General features: G+C 44.8%; 1 protein-coding gene across 2 annotated transcripts in view; it reads left to right on the forward strand.

The window, feature by feature from the left end:
* gabbr1b (gamma-aminobutyric acid (GABA) B receptor, 1b) overlaps positions 1–20,277 on the forward strand; it is a 121,805-nt gene that overhangs the window by 38,882 nt on the left and 62,646 nt on the right. The gene's annotated exons all lie outside the window — the stretch shown is intronic.

Genomic DNA, 20,277 nt, shown 5'->3' on the forward strand with positions numbered 1-20,277 from the left:
AGTGACTTTCTCTAGTTTTACTGTTCACACCTGCTTCTTCAGGTTGAACCCAACAGTTATAATAAAACCAACCTTTAATCAGTCATCCAGGAAATCATGATCTGGTCATTTCCAACCATCAAGGCTCCGCCCCCTCTCCTCTCACCATCACAACAAACTGCTGCGAGCTAACTGCAACAACAGGAGGTGACAGGGCTTGTGGGTAATGTGGTCTTCTGAAGGAATGAGGAACATGTTAATGAGTTTTCTCCATTTCCAGCTGTTAGAGACTGAACTTTGTTTTAGTGTTGAATGAATGTGATTTAAGAAGCATGTAAAGCTCTTATTTTGACAGCAGATGGAGCCTTTGTCCTTTCTGTCAAGCTGTCCCTGCACTTTAAACTTCACAAATTAAACATCTTTTAGAAAATCTGCTACAAAATCAAACATTTTTGTTTGCAACAATCACAAAAAAATGCTGTGAAATCCACAAAGGACTGCTTAGAATATGAGAGAAATGTTGAGTTGCAGTATGATGGTTGTTTTCTGTATCCGACAGTGAATCAACAAATCTACTGTGGAGCAGCGGCAGAAACGTGTTCCTCTACAAGTAAATAATAATAAAAATAGAGTAAAGATGATGATTCCTATTCTCTGCAGCTGTTAAACACGTGAACAGCCTGAGATGGCTGCACTGAAACACTAGATGGCAGCAGGACGCTGCCCTCAGAACAGGAAGTGAAGCAGGAGGATGTCCATGTGTGACAGCAGTCGGGCTGTAATTTCTGTGAACATGCTCCAGTTGGACCTCTCTGCTGATAAACAGCCGTGTTGCTGCAGGACCTGTCAGACGTGTTCAGGTGTGCAGCAGGGCTTCCCTCTGTGATGGTGAGACACTGAGACAACGAGGACACGGGGGTGTTGTGGTTGTACGGGGGATGTTCCCCGGCTGACTGAGGGAGAAGGAGACAGCAGGAGATTCATGGCTGTCATCTCTGTCCTCCATTTCAGCCCCTCTGACTCCAGCTGCGTCCTCTCTGCTTCAGGACGACCTGTCCTCCTGACTCATGCTAACGAGCAGCCAGCAGCTCGCTGTCCTCACAGCAGAGAGGGACATCATGTGAGCAAAGCTGTCAAAAAAACAAATGATTAAATACATTAGTGTGAAGTCATCCGAGGCAGGCAGACCGCCGGCTGAAATCTTACACAGACTGTGGCAGCAGTTAAACCTCCAACTTTAACTCAGTGAAACATCGGACTTCATTTTAAACAGAACCAACCACAAAGACCAATCACAGCAGCCAAGACGGCTTATTGATGAAACACGTATCAGACATCAGAGATGGACGAACGATTAGAAAAGTCCTGCACACCAACAACTCAGAAACATTATAACGCTGTGCTGGTTCTGGTTCTGAGGAGGGACAGACCCGACCCGAGGCGGGTCACTTGGTCACGGTGAATGGGAATTACAGCTCAAATGGATTTTTGAAATATTAAAACAATAAATGTGTAATGTCACATTTCAGTCTGAATGCACACTTCTGCTCCTGCACAGTTATTCGGTTGTCATTTAGCACACGTTACATTAACATGTAGAGACTCTGTTCTTTGTCTTAATATTTACTGTTATAATACAGCACAATGTGCTTCGCCTTCAGACAAATGTTGTCCTATAAACAGATATTTAAAGGTCTAGCAGGGTGTTGTTCAGTGGGCAGGACTGCAGGAAACTCGCTCGCTGCCTGTCCTCTGGGTGTTTTATCTGCTGAAGGTCATATAGAGATTTGTATTATTTTATACAGACAATGAAGAAACACCTCAGTGAGCACATGCGCTTTCCTTTAGAGATCGATGTGTTGATCAGTGCTGAGCTGTCAGCTGCTGGTAAACAACAAATAAAATGGTACTTTTAGTTTTGTGTCTCTCAGGTTGTTAAATTGCATTAATCCAGGATTTAGCAGTGATTTGATGTGGAGGCCTGAAGCTGCAGGTAGTAGTCTGCATTAGCATCTTTTAATTAAGACTGCTCCTCCAATATCTCTCTCAGTATGCCTCCACCTCCTACCTGTGACCTGTGTGTGTGTGTGTGTGTGTGTGTGTGTGTGTGTGTGTGTGTGTGTGTGTGTGTGTGTGTGTGTGTGTGTGTGTGTGTGTGTGTGTGTGTGTGTGTGTGTGTGTGTGTGTGTGTGTGTGTTTGGTTCTGAGATGGAGGGAGAAGAAGAGACGTTTGTGGTCCTGAGAGCTTCTGAAAAGCAGGAGGTCAAATCATGAGACCTCTGAACAATGTGTGATGTGCCTGTCGGAGGGATCAGTTTTATATTCAGGGATACTGAGACGAGTGCCTGAAAGAATGAATTCACATCAAAATCAGGATTTTTCTACAATTCGCAATTGATTCCCAAATGACAAAAAACTGCTTCTGTAAGAACGTTTTCTCCGCTGCTGCTAACATAACGTCACGTCAGCTACAAAGTACAGACGCTGTCCTCCGCCGCTCACCAAACGTTTGCTACATAGCAGAGCACTTTCTTCCCTCCTCTCCCAAACTTTACTCAAGTGCACACACACCAACTCCTGAGTGAACTGGAGAAAGAGAATCAATCTTTCTTTTTATTGAATCAAGAATCAATTCTGAATTGAATCTGTGACAGAAAGAATCTGAATCCAATCATGAGATTGACAAAGATTTTCTTTCTGCAGCTCAGAGCTGCATTGTTATTAATGATTAGAGGATTAAAGTGGGAAATGAAATGGAATTTTTACTGTAGCTCTGACTAAAAGTGACATTTCCTAAAGCCTAATGGGCCAGGCTGTGATATGGGGTCAGCTCACCGTCCTACTGTGTATTCACGGGTATAATTTCCAGTGAAGTCTCTGTGGATGCAGAAACACAGTCCAGATAAGAGGGCAGTTAATAAGAAGGCTATTATGCTTGTCTGAGTTGCCTTCACTTATTACTGCACTCACAGTAATCATGATAAGGAGCTGCAGGGAGCGATGCAGCGAGGCCTCTGCACACTTTCAGCTCCACATTTCCACCGAGTGGACTCAGAGGACATCCACGATGTCCAGCTGAGTAACGCCGGGTCTCTGGGAGTCTCATGTTGGCACGGTGGGGCTTCACTTTACATTTCAAATCTTTGCCCTCAGATCCCTCTGTTCTCCAAACCATGCTGCTCAGAGCTGCAGGCTCAGTGAGACGTCATCTGCCCAGGGGGGCCCAAACTTTTGCATACTGTATGAATGTATAGTTTACACCCTTGGCTAAATGAGTTAATGATGTGGAGGTTATCGCTCTGTCAGGACCTGGTTATAGCTCCTTGGCTGCTTGTGCCAGATGGTTGGTGAGGTCGTCACCATGAGACGCGTCTGCTAATTGAGAGTAGAAACAGATGTGTTGGAGGTCACTGTAGTGAGAGGACTGTCTCTACAGTCGAGGCTCGGAGGTTATTTTTATGGGGCTGGATGTGTGTGTGTGTGTGTGTGTGTGTGTGTGTGTGTGTGTGTGTGTGTGTGTGTGTGTGTGTGTGTGTGTGTGTGTGTGTGTGTGTGTGTGTGTGTGTGTGTGTGTGTGTGTGTGTGTGTGTGCTGAAGTGCTCGGTCTGAGATTAATAAAGTGGGTACCAGTGTTCTGTTGAATCCTGCCGTGCCCTCTGACCTCTGCTGTCATTAGCGCTCTGTCAGAGGCACATAAATAATTCATACGCCATCTTAATGTTAACTGTGCTGCTGCGGTTCATCTGCTGATTTCCCCCTCCACACACACACACACACACACACACACACACACACACACACACACACACACACACACACACACACACACACACACACACACACACACACACACACACACACACACACACACACACACACACACACACACACACACACACACACACACACAAACTGGTGTTTGTATTGAAAATGATGAAACAGACAGACAGGCAAATGATGAAAGCATGTTTCTTCACCAGTTAGTGTCCATCTGCCTGCCTGTCTGCCTGCCTGCCTGTCTGTCTGCCTGTCTGCCTGTCTGTCTGTCTGTCTGTCTGTCTGTCTGTCTGTCTGTCTGTCTGTCTGTCTGTCTGTCTGTCTGTCTGTCTGTCTGCCTGTCTGTCTGTCTGTCTGCCTGTCTGCCTGCCTGCTGGGCAGATCATGCACACAGACTTCAGCAGCACCTACCTTTGTGATGTGATTGGTTAAAGTCTTACAGCACTGATCTAATTTAAAACCTGCTGCCACTCTTTGTTGCATTTTTTAGCTGAAACCAAATTTAAGTGAAATGTATTTGTGAACACAAAACCTGACCAGAGCCACACTACGGAGTTCAAAACTAAAACTGGTGAATTAAATCAGGACTTAGAAACCTCTCTTCTGTGTCCAGAGTCTCTGTCCATGATCATTATTCATTCCTGATTTATTCAGGGTTCATTATTACCTTAAATGGACATCCAGAGAAAAATGAAGCTTGTGTTCCTGCACAGAACAAACCAGAAAGAAAAGGTGTTCAGACTTTGAGACGACCTGAAGAACTGGACCAGAACAGAGTGTCAACACAGCAGGAGGAGCAGACATCAACATTATAAAGGGAGATGGGCTGATGAGCCACCTGCGATATAAATCATTATAAAGCAGGGTTGTTCAAACCACGGCCCTTGGGCCGGATACGTCTCGTTTTACATTTTGTGTGAGTCGTAAGAATAAAACTAATTTATAAATCTCGTACTTTGATACATCTGATCCACAGACACGGATGGAAGCAAGTAGAAGTGTGGCATCTTGACTCAAAGACGATGTCTGAGTGCAACCACGGCAACAGGACCTTGACGTGTTACAGTAGGTGCTGTGATGGACTGCTATTAAACTGACAACAAGCTTTAACATGTCTCTCCTGAAGCTGAAGAGTCAAACTGATTTTAAAAGATCAGAGAGCGAATGGACTGACAGGTGTTTAGTTGTTTTACCGGCTGATACAAGTAATACATTGATGTGTTTATTGTGCAGCGAATGCATTATTGTAATGAAAGAATATGATGTGAAGAAGCACTACAAGTCAAAGTATGGATGATTCTCTGCCAGATGTGCAGAGACCCTGAGCGTCTTTCAATAGACCCTTGGCCACTTTCACACAGAACCAGAGGGACCGTGATGGAAGACCTGCGTGTTGTCTGGTCACAGACCAGGCAGGAGATGTGGAAACCCTCAGCGATCACATGCCTGCTGTTATAATGAAGAGGTTGTTAACAGAAAAAGAAAGCTTCTCTTCATCCTTTGTGGAACTACATGTAGAGGATGATGTCTACGAGGTCACCAGTTCCAACAATGTAATTTGAACGAATTCAAAAGAACACGCAATTCATGAGAATCAATTTGAATACCACCTGATCATCATCACTGTCTGAGTAACACACGTTTTTGTGCGCTCGTTTGGGCGATTTCTCCGCGGACATGAACCTTAAAATACTTCAGAAAGTCTACGGCGATGAAGCGATGAGCCGGGCGAGGTGTTCTGAGTGACATTCAGGTTTCCAATCAGATCTGTCAGATCCACCACTGACTCCTCCCTCAGCGCGTCCAAATATGGTCACTTCCTGCTCCAAACATCTCTGCACTAGCAAAGATGGTGACGGACAGAATCTGAACTGGAGGATTCATAACGTTCACAAACTAACGATGACGTCACTGATGGATGACGACATCACTGATGGATGATACTTGGTCCTGATGTAAGCCTCTCAGGCAGCTCTTATCCTGACCTACTCTACTCTTGTTGGACCATTTAGCTGTGCACGATTTATGCATGATAGTATCAATGCAGGATGTAGTGAGTCCATTGTGCAGTGAATTTCATGCAGAAACAGTTTCCTGTCACAGACACTTAAAATAACGCTGGCTTCTTTTTTTCAGTGACAGAACTACATCTCCTCAGTCATGTGTTTATTATGTGGGCAGGAAAAGCTCTTGTCCCGTAAATGGTCCAGTCTCTAGCAATGACAGACAGTAGCGTTCTGCTCATGTTGTATCTACAGGTAGGAAACAATGACCACAAAACATTCTGTTGTTACTTAGTTGTGCTTTTGCTCATAATGTCAAACACATAAAATGTTGTTATTCCCAAGCAGGAAATGAAATGTCTGCTGTCCCTCATGGGTTGAACTGAATTCCTCTTTAGGAAGTAATCTCCTACATTTACAACACAGAGAGAAACTCTCACATCCTCCCGGTGACAGCAGGAGGTCGACAGAGCTCCAGTGTTCACAATGACCTGAGCAGCTTGTCAAACGCATGTCTGATGCAGCTCTGTGTGTGTGTGTGTGTGTGTGTGTGTGTGTGTGTGTGTGTGTGTGTGTGTGTGTGTGTGTGTGTGTGTGTGTGTGTGTGTGTGTGTGTGTGTGTGTGTGTGTGTGTGTGTGTGTGTGTGTGTGTGTGTATTGTATGCGTTGGCCTGTTGGGCTGGACTGATGCAGTTATTAATGCTGTGATTTATTGGCCTGTCAGAGGCTTCTCTCCTCATCTCGCTGAGGCTTCAGAGGGTCGGTGGAGGTTAAGTGCTTTGCCTGGGGGCAGCAGAGCGCTGATCTGAGCTGCATCCTAATGTCCAGGGCCGGCCAGGCTTTCAGCAGGGGCGTCCAGGCTGCAGGTTTACTTCAGCTGGATGAGGAAAAAACTCACTGATGTTAAATGGGATCAAGACAGAGTGCTGTGTGAAGAAGTTATATGTTTTTAACACAGAGCTGCAGCACTAATTGGAAATATGTTACAGCTAGCTGTCACTGTTTGCAGAGAGCGCCTGTGTGTGTGTAGACCGTTCTCTGTCTGTGTTCTCATTTAGCCAACAGCCGTTCCCAGTCTTCACATCAACCATGGTGATGGCACAGAACACCTAAACCCATAACTGTTAATGCCTCCTCAGATATAGTTGAAATCTGCTCCTTTTTGGAGTTGAGAGAACGTCATCGTGTCATGTGAGCCGACCGGTCGACATCTCGAAGGTACAAATGTTGATGTGTGAAACAGTCCTGCACCTCTGTACATGTACACATGTTCCTCTTTGTATAATGTTTGTTGTAGCACCCTTCACTGCTCAGTCAAATTCAAAGTGATTATTGCATTATTGGCAGCAAAGGCTAACGTTGTTTCTGTTCACATAAAGTTATGTAAGATACACAAGTAAGATATTTTAAATTGAAACGTTTACAGGAAGTTGCAGCATTTGGATGACCAGTGGTGGCTTCAGCCATTTTCTTATATTAACTCTAGAGTTTGTAACAAACCTATATGCAAACCATATACAACCTTGGCTGAACTTTGATGCAGTTGTAGCTGTGATATATTCTTTTTAGGACGACCAGAAAGGAGAGCGTTGCAGTAGTCGACCCCACAGGTAATAAAGTGTGCAGTTGTGTCTCAGTCACACTCTGGTGATGTTCCTCAGATGGAAAAATGAATTTTTTTTTTGTTTTAGTTGTGTTTCTGATGTGAGGTTTAAAACTAAGATCTGAGTCTCAGATGACTTTGAGGTTTTTCACCTGTTGACAAGGATTTAATGCCAGTGCTGCAGTTTCACATTGAGTTTCTCCCTCTGAGCTTCAGAACCAATCATCAATATTTTACCTCTAATTGAGCCGTAAAAAAATGTTCTGCCAACCACTCGTTCATCTCTAAAAATACAGGTTAACAGAGCATCATTTAGCCGTGGGTCATCAGGAGACACGTCAGCAGAAAGCTGTGTGTCATCAGCGTAGCTGTGGAAGTTGATGCCGTGTTTCAAAAATATTATTTGACTTCATAAAATCATTTAACTGATTAAAAACAAGGTTCTGTAAAATTTATTTGAAAATGGTAGATTGGCAACAGGTCTGTAGTTGTCAAGCATCTAAGTTGCTTTTCTTCAGAAGAGGTTTAACTACTATCTTAAAATGAGTAGTGAAGACCCATCTGGAGAAAATGTAATGTGTCTCTTGTAGTTATAATTCTGTTGTAGTTGGTATAGATAATTGACAGTAATTATGAAAAGTCCAAAATAAAAGAAGTACATCATCTGTAACTATCATACACAGTACTGGAGGGCTGCTAAAAATGAAACATGTTTAATCATGATATGAATGTGCCGAGCCAACATTACTGTAAGGTTTATGTAAACCTCAGCATGGCCACTGACGGAGCAACGCAGCCAGTGAGAACGGGAACACGCTGGTGTTAGATTATGGTGTGTTTATGGGCTACTGGGAAATGTGTGACCTCTGAAGGGGAAAATGCACCTGAAACGACTGACTGAATTGGATGTTTTTTTTCTCCAAGTGGCATCTTTTACCATCAGCAATGTACAGTTCGTGTTTGAGTCACTGAAACCAGGTACTGAAACGTGAATGCTTTCCTTTCTCATTGGAAGTAAAACACTTCACCATCTTCCTGGACTTTACAGTCTTTCTTAGCAGCTGAGGTTGAATCTGATGCTACAGCAGAGGAATAAGCTCTTCAGTGATAACAGGCTCTTTAACAAGGAGAAATAGAGGACCCAGAAATAGCTGAACAGGTTGAGCCCCATGTCCACAGACAGCCTGGGAGATTAAAGTGTGTTTTATAGACACACTGTGGATCACATTAACATTATTACAGTCAACGGGACCGAGCAGAGAGAGTGATGGAGAAGGGAGACGAGCTGGCAGTGGAGATGGAGGCTGGTGAGGGGATAAATGGTAACTGGAGGAGGGAAATAGAGCACAATGGACGAGCGAGAAACATATCAGGGAAGCTCAGAGAGATGGAAGGTAAAGGCTGTAACTGAGAATCAGACATGTTGGTGAGGAGGAAGAGGAGGTGACACACTGTATCTGAACTGTTAATTAACTGGAGACAGAGCGGGTGTCCATCACACCAAGCAGTCAGATGGTGGTCAGCTGCCCCCACAATGAACCACATGGATGATCCCCTGATGGTTATTACAGTCAACTACAGTAGCTGCAGTGCTGAGCAGTCAAGGCCCAAAACAAGTTGGAGGTTCATCTCTGTCAAGTGTTTGGCAGTATTTTTGTGAGAGGAAGCAGTTTTATCTCCAATTGCACTCACAAATTTCTAAAAAGATGTCTGTCCTTGTCTGGCTAAAAGTCTGCTAAAAACAATTTTACTTGTCGTGATTGTAGAAAGTATATAAACGTGTCTTCAGCTGCAATACCAGCGAGTGTCACTAGAGGTCGGCTCCAAAAAGCCTCCGGCTCCATAGACTCCCATTCAACTTCTCTCATCAAATCCAAAGTGAATAAAATGTGTCCATCAGTTATCTCGGTGTTGTTAGCTAAAGTCACTCCTTCTTATTAGTTTTCTGGAGGTCCATCTGAAAATAATCCCTCATTCATTAGAAAAGAAGATTCAAGAAGACCTGTTTTTGGGGGGGCGTGTCTGTTTGATTGACAGGCCTGTGGTGCAGTCAGGTTACAGCTAATGGTGGGCGGGACGTAGTATCGTCAGGTTTCCAATCAGATCAGTCAGATCCACCGCTGGCTCCTCCCCCAGCACGTCCAAATATGGTCACTTCCTGCTCCAAACCACTCCGAACTAGCAAAGATGGTGACGGACAGAATCTGAACTGGAGGATTCATAACGTTCACAAACCAACGATGACGTCACTGATGGATGACGACATCACTGATGGATGATACTTGGTCCTGATGTAAGCCTCTCAGGCAGCTCTTATCCTGACCTACTCTACTCTTGTTGGACCATTTAGCTGTGCACGATTTATGCATGATAGTATCAATGCAGGATGTAGTGAGTCCATTGTGCAGTGAATTTCATGCAGAAACAGTTTCCTGTCACAGACACTTAAAATAACGCTGGCTTCTTTTTCTTCCTGTTACTCAGTGAAGTGTTTAACTCTCATAAACCTAAACACAGTTTACTTGTCACCTGTGATCTTCTTGATGAGTTGGCAATCTTCATTTCAACAATGGCTCAAAGGAAAGCTACAGTCAATTACAGAATGTTTCTTTTTTTTGTATTTCCAGCCATCGGTTATGTTGGTTAATTGATATCTTCTATAACGCTGTAGTCATCAACGCCATTGCGGTGATCTGGGAACACTGTCTGTAAACAACACTGACTCTAGGTATAGGACAGACTATGAGAAAGGCTGTAAACAAACCTCCAGGTCATGAAAACATATTTTAAAGAGACAGGCAGTTAAACTGTAATCTTTAAACTTCCAGAGTACAGATGCCTTAGTTTTCTTTTTTTTATTGTACTCTATTAATCCCCGAGGGGAAATTCTTTCGCTACAGCAGCATCCCGAGGGGGAGCTGCTGCAACAGGCTGCCACAACCGCGGCGCCAACTAACCTGAGGTGCATGTTTTGGGTGTTGGGAGGAAGCCGGAGAGCCCGGAGAGAACCCACGCAAGCACAGGGAGAACATGCAAACTCTGCACAGAAAGGCCCAGGACCGGATTTGAACCCGGAACCTTTTTGCTGTGAGGCGACAATGCTAACCACTGCACCACTGTGCCACCCTGAAATACCTTTACTTTTTGTACACTTCACTGTATTGTAGGTTTAATTTTTGATAGATACATTTGCTTTTGTTTCCATTTGTCTACACTCAGTAACTGATTATAACGATTTTAAAACGTTTTTAGAAATTTTTGCAAATTTACTCAAAATCCCAAACTGAAACATGTAATTTGCGAAAGTATTCAGACCCTTGTATCAGGACTTTGTAGAAGCTCCTCTGGCAGCAGGTAAAGACTCTAGTCTTCTTAAAATCTCGTCACACCTGGATTTGGACAGTGTGTTCCATTCTTCCAGGTAGATCCTCTCCGGATCCACCAGACTGGATGAGGAGCATCTGTGAACCTCCATCTTCAGGTCTCTCTACAGATGTTCTGTGGGGATTCAGTCTAGACTTCAGCTAGACCACTGAGGGACAGTCAGAGACTCGTCCTGAAGTCTCTCCACTGTTGTCTCAGCTGTTTGTTTGGGGTCATTGTGGTGCTGAAAGGTGGACCATCATCTCTCTGCACTCTGGAGCAGCTTCTCTTCAAGGACCTCTCAGTGTTTGGCTCCATTCATCCTTCACTCACTTCTGATCGTCTCCCTGTCTATGCTGCTGAGAAGCTCCCTCATATCATGATGCCGCCACCACCGTGCTTCACTGTATGATGGTATCAGCAGTGATGATGATGATGATGATGATGTTGATGATGATAATAATGACAATGATGATGATGATGATGATAATGATGATGATGGTGATGCTACCGCCACCGTGCTTCACTGTTTGATGGTATCAGCAGCGATGATGGTGATGATGTGGATGATGATAATGATATTGATAATGATAACGATAATGACAATGATAATGATGATGATGATGATACCACCACCACCGTGCTTCACTGTATGATGGTAGCAGCAGTGATGATGATGATGATGATAATGATGATGCTACCAACACCGTGCTTCACTGTATGATGGTACCAGCAGCTGATGAGCAGTGACTGTTGTTTGATAGACAGAGTTTGAAATTAAATGTTTGTCTCATCAGACACAGAATATAAATGAATTTGTCAAACTTTAAGCAGACCGTCTCATGGCTTTGACTTAAAAGGGGTTTCAGTCCAGTAACTCTGTCATGGTGGTTCTCCCATGTGTGTGGAGAACTTCTGATGCTCTGAGAGTGATATTTAGGTTCTTGGTCACCTCCCTGACCTTCATCCTCATCACTCAGTCAGTCCTGCAGGAGTCCTGCTGGTTTCAGACTTACCGTGCTGTTGGAAACACTCAGAACTTTAGAACTGGCTTTATACCTTCAGACTGATCTGTGGCTCGCTGCAGTTTGGTCATGGAGGTCTCCAGAGAGTTCCCTGGACTTAATGCTTGTGCTGCTGTATACGTAGAGAACTCATTCGGGATGTAACTTTCTGAGCTGTGTCCGATCTTACTTTGCCAAGATGCAGCTGATCACAGTTTGAGAGCTCTGAACACATTTAGTTAGGGTGTATTGTCAGTTTTATCCATTTAAAATGAATTGAATACTTTCTGAAGCGATTGTATCTGATGGCTCATATGTGTACTCGGTTGGACCGGACTTCAGTCATTTAGCTGCATTCAGTGACATCAGCAGCTGCTTCAGTGAGTAAAATGTATTCATGAATGATGGAGCCTACATCCTGTTGCTGCCCTGGAGGATGTGAAGTGTGAGCAGATGACTCAGCTGGCCTCATGGTGTCCCTCCAGCTTGGGCTCGGTGACTGGAAGTGTATAACAGGAGTGCTGCCTTACAGACTGAGGATGTAAAGTCTGAAAGACACGGACATTTACCTGTTGGGAAGATGCCAAAGTGTTGCATCATAGGGGATCCAGCTTTTTTTGAGTTAGACAGATAAAGTCAGGATACCTGCACATCTGCTGCTTTCATTTTCAAATTCTGTTTTAATTTAGTTTTAATGTGTCTCCAAAAATGTCATTGAATTTCAACACTAATTTGATGTTGTATCTGTTACACCAAACCCGATAGCAGCTATAATCAATATATTTTATTATTACAATATTACTGTCAGTAATTCAATGTGAAAACAAATGTAAAAGGCGTTGTTCAGAGTGATGAAGCTGTAGATAACTATCCAATGGATCTGCAGCTCCCTGCAGCTTCAGCTCAGTGTTCAGCTGTTTGGTTCACTGTCACTGCTCACAGTGTAATCTTCAGCCGCAGCAGGCAGCTGTTGTCAGAGAAAAAGCTTTTACACCCACTGTACCCTCCTCGTTCAGCTCCAAACATCAGACACACACAGTAAGAGACGAGCTCTGAAAATAGTGGAGCTAAGGAGGCAGATATTTCCATCTGAAGAACAAACAAATGGTGTGACTGGAAGACTTCTTTTCAGCAGCAGAAACACCTGTCCAGATTCATGATGCCGCTCTGTGGCTGCCGGATGGGTCAATAAGGAGCTGTGTGGTCACAGGTTCACCATAGAAACCATCATGGTCAGGATAAGTCAGCACTGTTGTCAGCTTGTTTCCTGCTGCTCTGAAAGTTTAAATTAATTCAACTGTACTGAATCGTATGTGATAACTGCTGAGTCAGCCTAATAAATGGCCTGCACTGATATATTGGTATCATTGTACAGTATATGTCACCAGATGTGAAGGCCTAACCAGAGATGTCCTTTGGACACATTGTCTCCCTCACATTGTCCACCTTTAAAAATATCCTGTTCACTACGTATCTTGGTCTCTAATCTACAATCAAAGGAAAACTATCAAAATTGTAGTTTGCGTTTATGTAAAATAAAACATTACATGATTTCGTATTGATCTCTAAAATCTAATATCACAGTGTTTGTAGTCAGGGGATCTAGCAGAATTATATTTGGGTGTACGTACATGGTCCGGCCACCTGCTGTGAAATCATCTTCATCGTTTTGATTCTGGTGAATAATCATCACTGATGCATCTCACTTCTAACTCATGTTTTCTGATTGGATCCTGGCTCACTTACTTAATTTGGTTCCTTTTTACTCAAAAGTTATGGAAGATGAGGGTATGCAGGGAAATGCTAGGTGAGGAATCCTAGAAAAATATCTGCATCCGGGCCAAGCTGATACTCTGCAGAGAGATACTCTTCTCAGCACATCTGTCCACTGTGTGTGTGAGCGAGAGAACTGGAGAGACTGATTCATCTTCTTTTACAAGGAAGTTACCGACAGAACACGAACAATAAACTCTGATCAGTCTGTTTTCATCACAACGTTAATGCAGCTGAAAATAAAGGATCTGCTGCTGTCACAACCTGACTTTCAAGAGCGGACGTTAAAAAACAGCAAAATCATAAAAGGACATGTCAAACATGACAGCATTTTCATGCTGTCATGTTTGAAGCTCATGTAGTTTCATGTGTAAAGTTGTCCACATATTTTCCCCATGTTCTCATATGTTACAGTATGTAATAAACATGGTTTCCGGATAGTATGAAAATACTGACTTGAATGAAACTCGAGGTGAAAGTCTGGAAACTACTGAGATGTGACTGTGAACTGCTCAGAGAGGAGCAGAGGGAGGTGCTGGAGGAAGAGGAGAAGATCTGGCGGGAGAGGAGGAGATCTGGGGGAGAGGAGGAGATCTGGTGGGAGAGGAGGAGATCTGGGAGGAGAAGAGGAGATCTGGGTGGAGAGGAGGAGATCTGGAGGGAGATGAGGAGATCTGGGGGGAGAGGAGGAGATCTGGGGAGATCTGGATGTGTGTGTGAGGAGAACGTTTTCATCTGTTTTTGAATGATAGAAGATTTACTCAGAGACAGAACAGAGGCGAGACAGGAAGTGATGTCAGGACTTTTATTGACCAGCAACAAGGAGGTGTTTCAAACTTTGACCTGTGTCTCCACCAACAATGAATTATGTGAATGCTGCTGTGATACACAGTTAACAGGTTTATTATAAATCTTTTTGAATCCAACACCTGCTGAACTTCAGACAGAGCTGGACCGGTTGGTTTCTAGTCTTTGTCCTCATCCTGACTGTCTACTTAAAATATAACCAGAGAAATACTGAAGGTGAAAAAAGACCTTGTTACGGCCACACGATATAAAATGACAATGAAAAGTACATTTTGTATTCCAGGAAGAAGCTGTGTTGGTGCATATTTGTATAAAAAAGTTTAAAGGAATCCTGCTTTCAAGTCAAAAGGAGAAACTGAGTTTAGTTCACAGGATAAAAACAGGCTACATATTGAAGTGACAGATCACTAAGATAACGGCTATGAAAGCATTATGACATCCTCTTGGAACAGTCTCCGCCTGGTTCTGCTCAGTGTCTCTTCGTGTCTCTTCGCTGATCTGTCTCCTGTCACCTGTCCCCTGTCCTCTGTCCCCTGTCTCCTGTCCCCTGTCCCCTGTCCCCTTTCTCCTTAACTCTCCACCCTGTCACATGTCCACTGTCTCCTGTCTCCTGTTTTCTGTCCCCTGTCTCCTGTGTCCTGTCTCTTGTACTCTGTCTCCTGTGCTCTGTCCTCTGTCCCCTCCAGCATGTAAAATGTAATACAGCAGAATGCTGTAGTGACAGTTTGAGGCCACAGAGGGCGCTGCTCAGCAGAAGTTTAATTTTTAAGTATTAAACGAGAGTCTGAATGAAACTAGAAGCAGAGACCTCATGACACTGTTCAATACTGACTGTAGATGTCATGATGACATGTCTCCCTCTCAGGAGGAACTGGGTGCAGAGTTTCTAAACTGTTTACAGGTTAGGTCTTTAGTAACTGTATGTGTTGTTGGAGAGAACAGTGGAGCTGCTGCAGGTCTCAGAGCGGAGTGCTCATTTTTAGCTCCGCCCCCCACCAGCACTTCCCACTGCCTTCAGAGATCTTGGCAGCCCTTTGAGCCAAATGTGCTGCTCCATGTGACCTGGCAACGCGCTACCAATCAGAGCCCCCTGAAGGATGGACTGAGGCTGTGCAGCCTGCGGTGAAGGCCAGGCTGCAGGGCTGCCTGCGGTGTCATTCAGAAGCAGAAAGCCTCCGGACCAGGTCGGTCCTGTTTGTCCTCATACGGTGCAGATGGTGTGAAATGTTAATGAGCTGCTTTTGGCTGCCAGTAGAGACACACTCACCTCAAAATAAAACACAACTGCTCACTTTCAGTCTGCCAGCCTTCCTCTGGTTCTGGTTCTATTCATGTGGATCAAGTCTTTTTTTTACAGATATCACTGATTGAATGAGGATCTCTACCTGCACCACAGGTGGGCTGCTCCTGCTGAGGCCTCTACACCACCATCAAATGAGTGATAAAGTACTTATGTTATCTAGCTGGGATTAAAGCTGCAGGCTCTGGATGTTCCTCTCATCTCATCGTCACTGAACCGCTGCTTTATTTCAGAAGCCCGGAGGCTCAGCGCTGAGCCGGGACAGAGACACATGAATATCAGATGCAGCCCGCAGCTGCTGGAGTCCTATCAGAACCATCGCACTGCCAGCACTTATACACCCATCCTACACCACCCACACCACCCTCTGTCTGCCTCACACTCCCAGCCTCTTCCACAGGACTGTCATTAACAGATTTCCGCCTGTGCGCCATGTGTGAGTCATGAAGGTTCCTTTCCTCTGGAAGTCTCTGGGTAACGCCAACACAATCCAGTAATTCAGATTTCACCTTAACTCACCTGCCTGGTAACCAGAGTGATTCAGTTAGATGTGTGTCGGTGGTGTTGGTCCACTGGATGTTCCAGTATTGGAGGCAGGAGGAGGCCTGCTCATGTTCCTGCAGTACCTCATCATCTCAGACCATCAGCACCGGTCTGAGGAGAAGATGTGCCACCTCTCAATCACTTCACCAGTCGGCTCCAACCTCAGAGGAAATACTCAAACTAAACAATACATGTTGTTTGAAGTCCTCCTCAGTTCGTCCCGGAGGTAATGGTCACAGCAAACAAGAGCAGAGCGAGAACCAAAAAGCAAATTTACCCAAACTCTTTATCTTCGACATCTGACAGCAGCTCGTGATCAGCGCTCATGTTTCTGTTTCCTGCTGCGGTGTTGGTGTTCGGAGAGTGAAGCTGGACCGTCATCGAGCGATGTTAACTTCATTTACAAGTTCGAATGAGTCAATTCATGCCTAACGGGGAAAAGAAATTTTGCCCAAACCTTTTCCAAACCTTACAATTACTGTTTTTCATGTTTGTGAAATGACCGACACAACAAACTAAATGATCCAAAAATATGGCAACACCTCTCTGTTAGGTAGAATATCAACTGAACATTCATGTAAAACCAACCATCATCCAGCAGTGATCCCAAAGTCCCAACTTTTTAATTTTCACCCATTGTACTCAAACCTTTTGATGGAAACAGATTGTGGAGTTTGTAACATGTTGTCATCGTTGGTTTGTGAATGTTATGAATCCTCCAGTTCAGATTCTGTCCGTCACCATCTTGGTGGTTCAGAGAGGTTTGGAGCAGGAAGTGACCATACTTGGACGTGCTGGGGGAGGAGCCAGCGGTGGATCTGACTGATCTGATTGGAAACCTGACAATACTACGTCCCGCCCACCGATAGCTGTAACCTGACTGCACCACAGGCCTGTCAATCAAACAGACACACCCTCCCAAGGATTATCTTCTAATGAATGAGGGATTATTTTCAGATGGACCTCCAGAAAACTAATAAGAAGGAATGACGTTAGCTAACAACACCGATAACCATGAGCAGCAGGCTGCAACTCGGCCCACAGCTATCAGCACGGGTCTCCCTGCCTCTCTCCTCTCTGGTTGGTGTTGTCGTCCCAGGCTGACATCCATCTCTGGAGCTCAGCTCAGAGCTGCATGCCAATGTGGGTTGATGCAGTCGACTGTGATCTGACGGACGGAGGGTGAGACGGCTCCTCTGACATCAGCCGCATTTCCATTGAAATGTTTTCACATTGAACTCATGTAAATCAGCTAATCTGATAAATGAATCAGTGTTATTGATTGACCAATATGTGGATGTCTTCACAAATCTCTGTTTACATTTACATTGTTTGTTGATCAGGAAGTCAGGTGACCTGCTACAGGAGGCCTGAGGGATGGTGGAGGGAAAACCCTCATTATGATATTATACATTATGTCATACCCCTGAAATCAGAACCGACAACGACCCGAACATCCGGGTCACCTTCAACCGTTTGATGTGGTCTCCTGTTCATCAGTCCTGGATCTCTGTGTTGTTTGGACCGGGTCTTCTCTCCTGTTGTTTGGACCTGGTCTTCTCTCCTGTTGTTTGGACCTGGTCTTCTCTCCTGGTGTTTGGACCTGGTCTTCTCTCCTGTTGTTTGGACCTGGTCTTCTCTCCTGTTGTTTGGACCTGGTCTTCTCTCCTGTTGTTTGGACCTGGTCTTCTCTCTTGTTGTTTGGACCGGGTCTTCTCTCCTGTTGTTTGGACCTGGTCTTCTCTCCTGTTGTTTGGACCTGGTCTTCTCTCCTGGTGTTTGGACCTGGTCTTCTCTCCTGTTGTTTGGACCTGGTCTTCTCTCCTGTTGTTTGGACCTGGTCTTCTCTCCTGTTGTTTGGACCTGGTCTTCTCTCTTGTTGTTTGGACCTGGTCTTCTCTCCTGTTGTTTGGACCTGGTCTTCTCTCCTGTTGTTTGGACCGGGTCTTCTCTCCTGTTGTTTGGACCTGGTCTTCTCTCCTGTTGTTTGGACCTGGTCTTCTCTCCTGTTGTTTGGACCTGGTCTTCTCTCCTGTTGTTTGGACCTGGTCTTCTCTCCTGTTGTTTGGACCTAGTCTTCTCTCCTGTTGTTTGGACCTGGTCTTCTCTCCTGTTGTTTGGACCTGGTCTTCTCTCTTGTTGTTTGGACCTGGTCTTCTCTCCTGTTGTTTGGACCTGGTCTTCTCTCTTGTTGTTTGGACCTGGTCTTCTCTCCTGTTGTTTGGACCTGGTCTTCTCTCCTGTTGTTTGGACCTGGTCTTCTCTCCTGGTGTTTGGACCTGGTCTTCTCTCTTGTTGTTTGGACCTGGTCTTCTCTCCTGTTGTTTGGACCTGGTCTTCTCTCCTGGTGTTTGGACCTGGTCTTCTCTCTTGTTGTTTGGACCTGGTCTTCTCTCCTGTTGTTTGGACCTGGTCTTCTCTCCTGGTGTTTGGACCTGGTCTTCTCTCTTGTTGTTTGGACCTGGTCTTCTCTCCTGTTGTTTGGACCTGGTCTTCTCTCTTGTTGTTTGGACCGGGTCTTCTCTCCTGTTGTTTGGACCTGGTCTTCTCTCTTGTTGTTTGGACCGGGTCTTCTCTCCTGTTGTTTGGACCTGGTCTTCTCTCCTGTTGTTTGGACCTGGTCTTCTCTCCTGGTGTTTGGACCTGGTCTTCTCTGCTGTTGTTTGGACCTGGTCTTCTCTCTTGTTGTTTGGACCGGGTCTTCTCTCCTGTTGTTTGGACCTGGTCTTCTCTCTTGTTGTTTGGACTGGGTCTTCTCTCCTGTTGTTTGGACCTGGTCTTCTCTCCTGTTGTTTGGACCTGGTCTTCTCTCCTGTTGTTTGGACCGGGTCTTCTCTCCTGTTGTTTGGACCTGGTCTTCTCTCCTGTTGTTTGGACCTGGTCTTCTCTCCTGTTGTTTGGACCTGGTCTTCTCTCTTGTTCATCAGTCCTGTATGTGAGCTGGATGTGTTGCAGTGCAGAGATTAGGCTCCAGGCAGCAGTGGTCAGACAATCTGAAACCGTGGTAACATGTCGTATTTGATTCTGTTTGGAAGTTCCCGCGCAGGGCTGCAGAGCCTCGGCAGATACAAACATGTAAAACTTGGTTAGAGAGAGGAGACATGGAGAAGAGCAAAGGAGGAGGAAGAAGAGAAGCTCTGTGCTCTAATAAAATGGATCTGATGGTTTTTGAAGCTGAGCTTTGATAAACATGTCATTAGAAGCTCCTATAGACTCACCCTCATATTGATCCTCATATGAACACAGCTGGAAGACCAGCAGGGAGTCAGGACTGGATCTGCAGGTGATCTGCGGAGCTTTGCTCTACTTTCTTCTTCACTGTTTCTTATAAAAATGACTTTGAAGCTACTATTTATTGTTGTAAGACCTTGTAGCTGCTGCCTGGGTCGTGGTGTTTTTTTTACAGAGAGGTATTGAGGTGACCTGAACTGAGTTGTGGAGTTCATGTCCAATGTGTGTGAGCTGCTGAATCTCTGTGGTTCAGGTTGGGGACAGATTGTAGTTCTGGTTGAATTACACATCGTTCTATGTTTCACCCACCAGCTGCTGTGTAAACACGTGTTTTCTGTTTCCAGCTCATGTTCTGCAGGATTACATTTAATGCAAACGTTTTAAAATATTTCTGTGTACAAGCTTTTCCACAGCAACAACAGAATGACTGAGACTGTCGAAAGATCGTGGTGATGGAAACGTAAAGGATCAGTGATGTGAAGTTTTACTGGACAATGAAACTCATAGAAACAACACATGGTTGGGGTTAGAAAACTAACAACACTCAACAAAAACATTGTCACCAAACCTCAAGCGTGGCTTTTTCACGTTTTGTTGTGATACTAGGTTGGAACAGACCGGGCTGAGGCCACGGGCTGGGGGCGGGGCTACAGCTCAGTAGTGCACAGCAGCCCCCTTTTAGATGAACTTGGCTCAGTGTGTGGACATGCTCGCATCTATAGCAGCTACATCAGGCGATGACCTTGACTCGTGCATCGCGCAGGAGACGGTGGAACAGAGTTAGATGCGTGCTCTCTCCCTGTGCTCTTTAATTACATTTAGAGACCACAGCTCTGCTTTTACCCTCGTCATCATGAGTGTTCAGTGGTTCAGGATTATCCTGTAATTTATGAA

Source organism: Brachyistius frenatus, unplaced genomic scaffold, assembly GCF_029030835.1.
Source record: "Brachyistius frenatus isolate BFR_SWC_R1_liver_20210118 unplaced genomic scaffold, ASM2903083v1 Contig_245, whole genome shotgun sequence".
NCBI classification, from domain to species: Eukaryota; Metazoa; Chordata; class Actinopteri; family Embiotocidae; genus Brachyistius; species Brachyistius frenatus.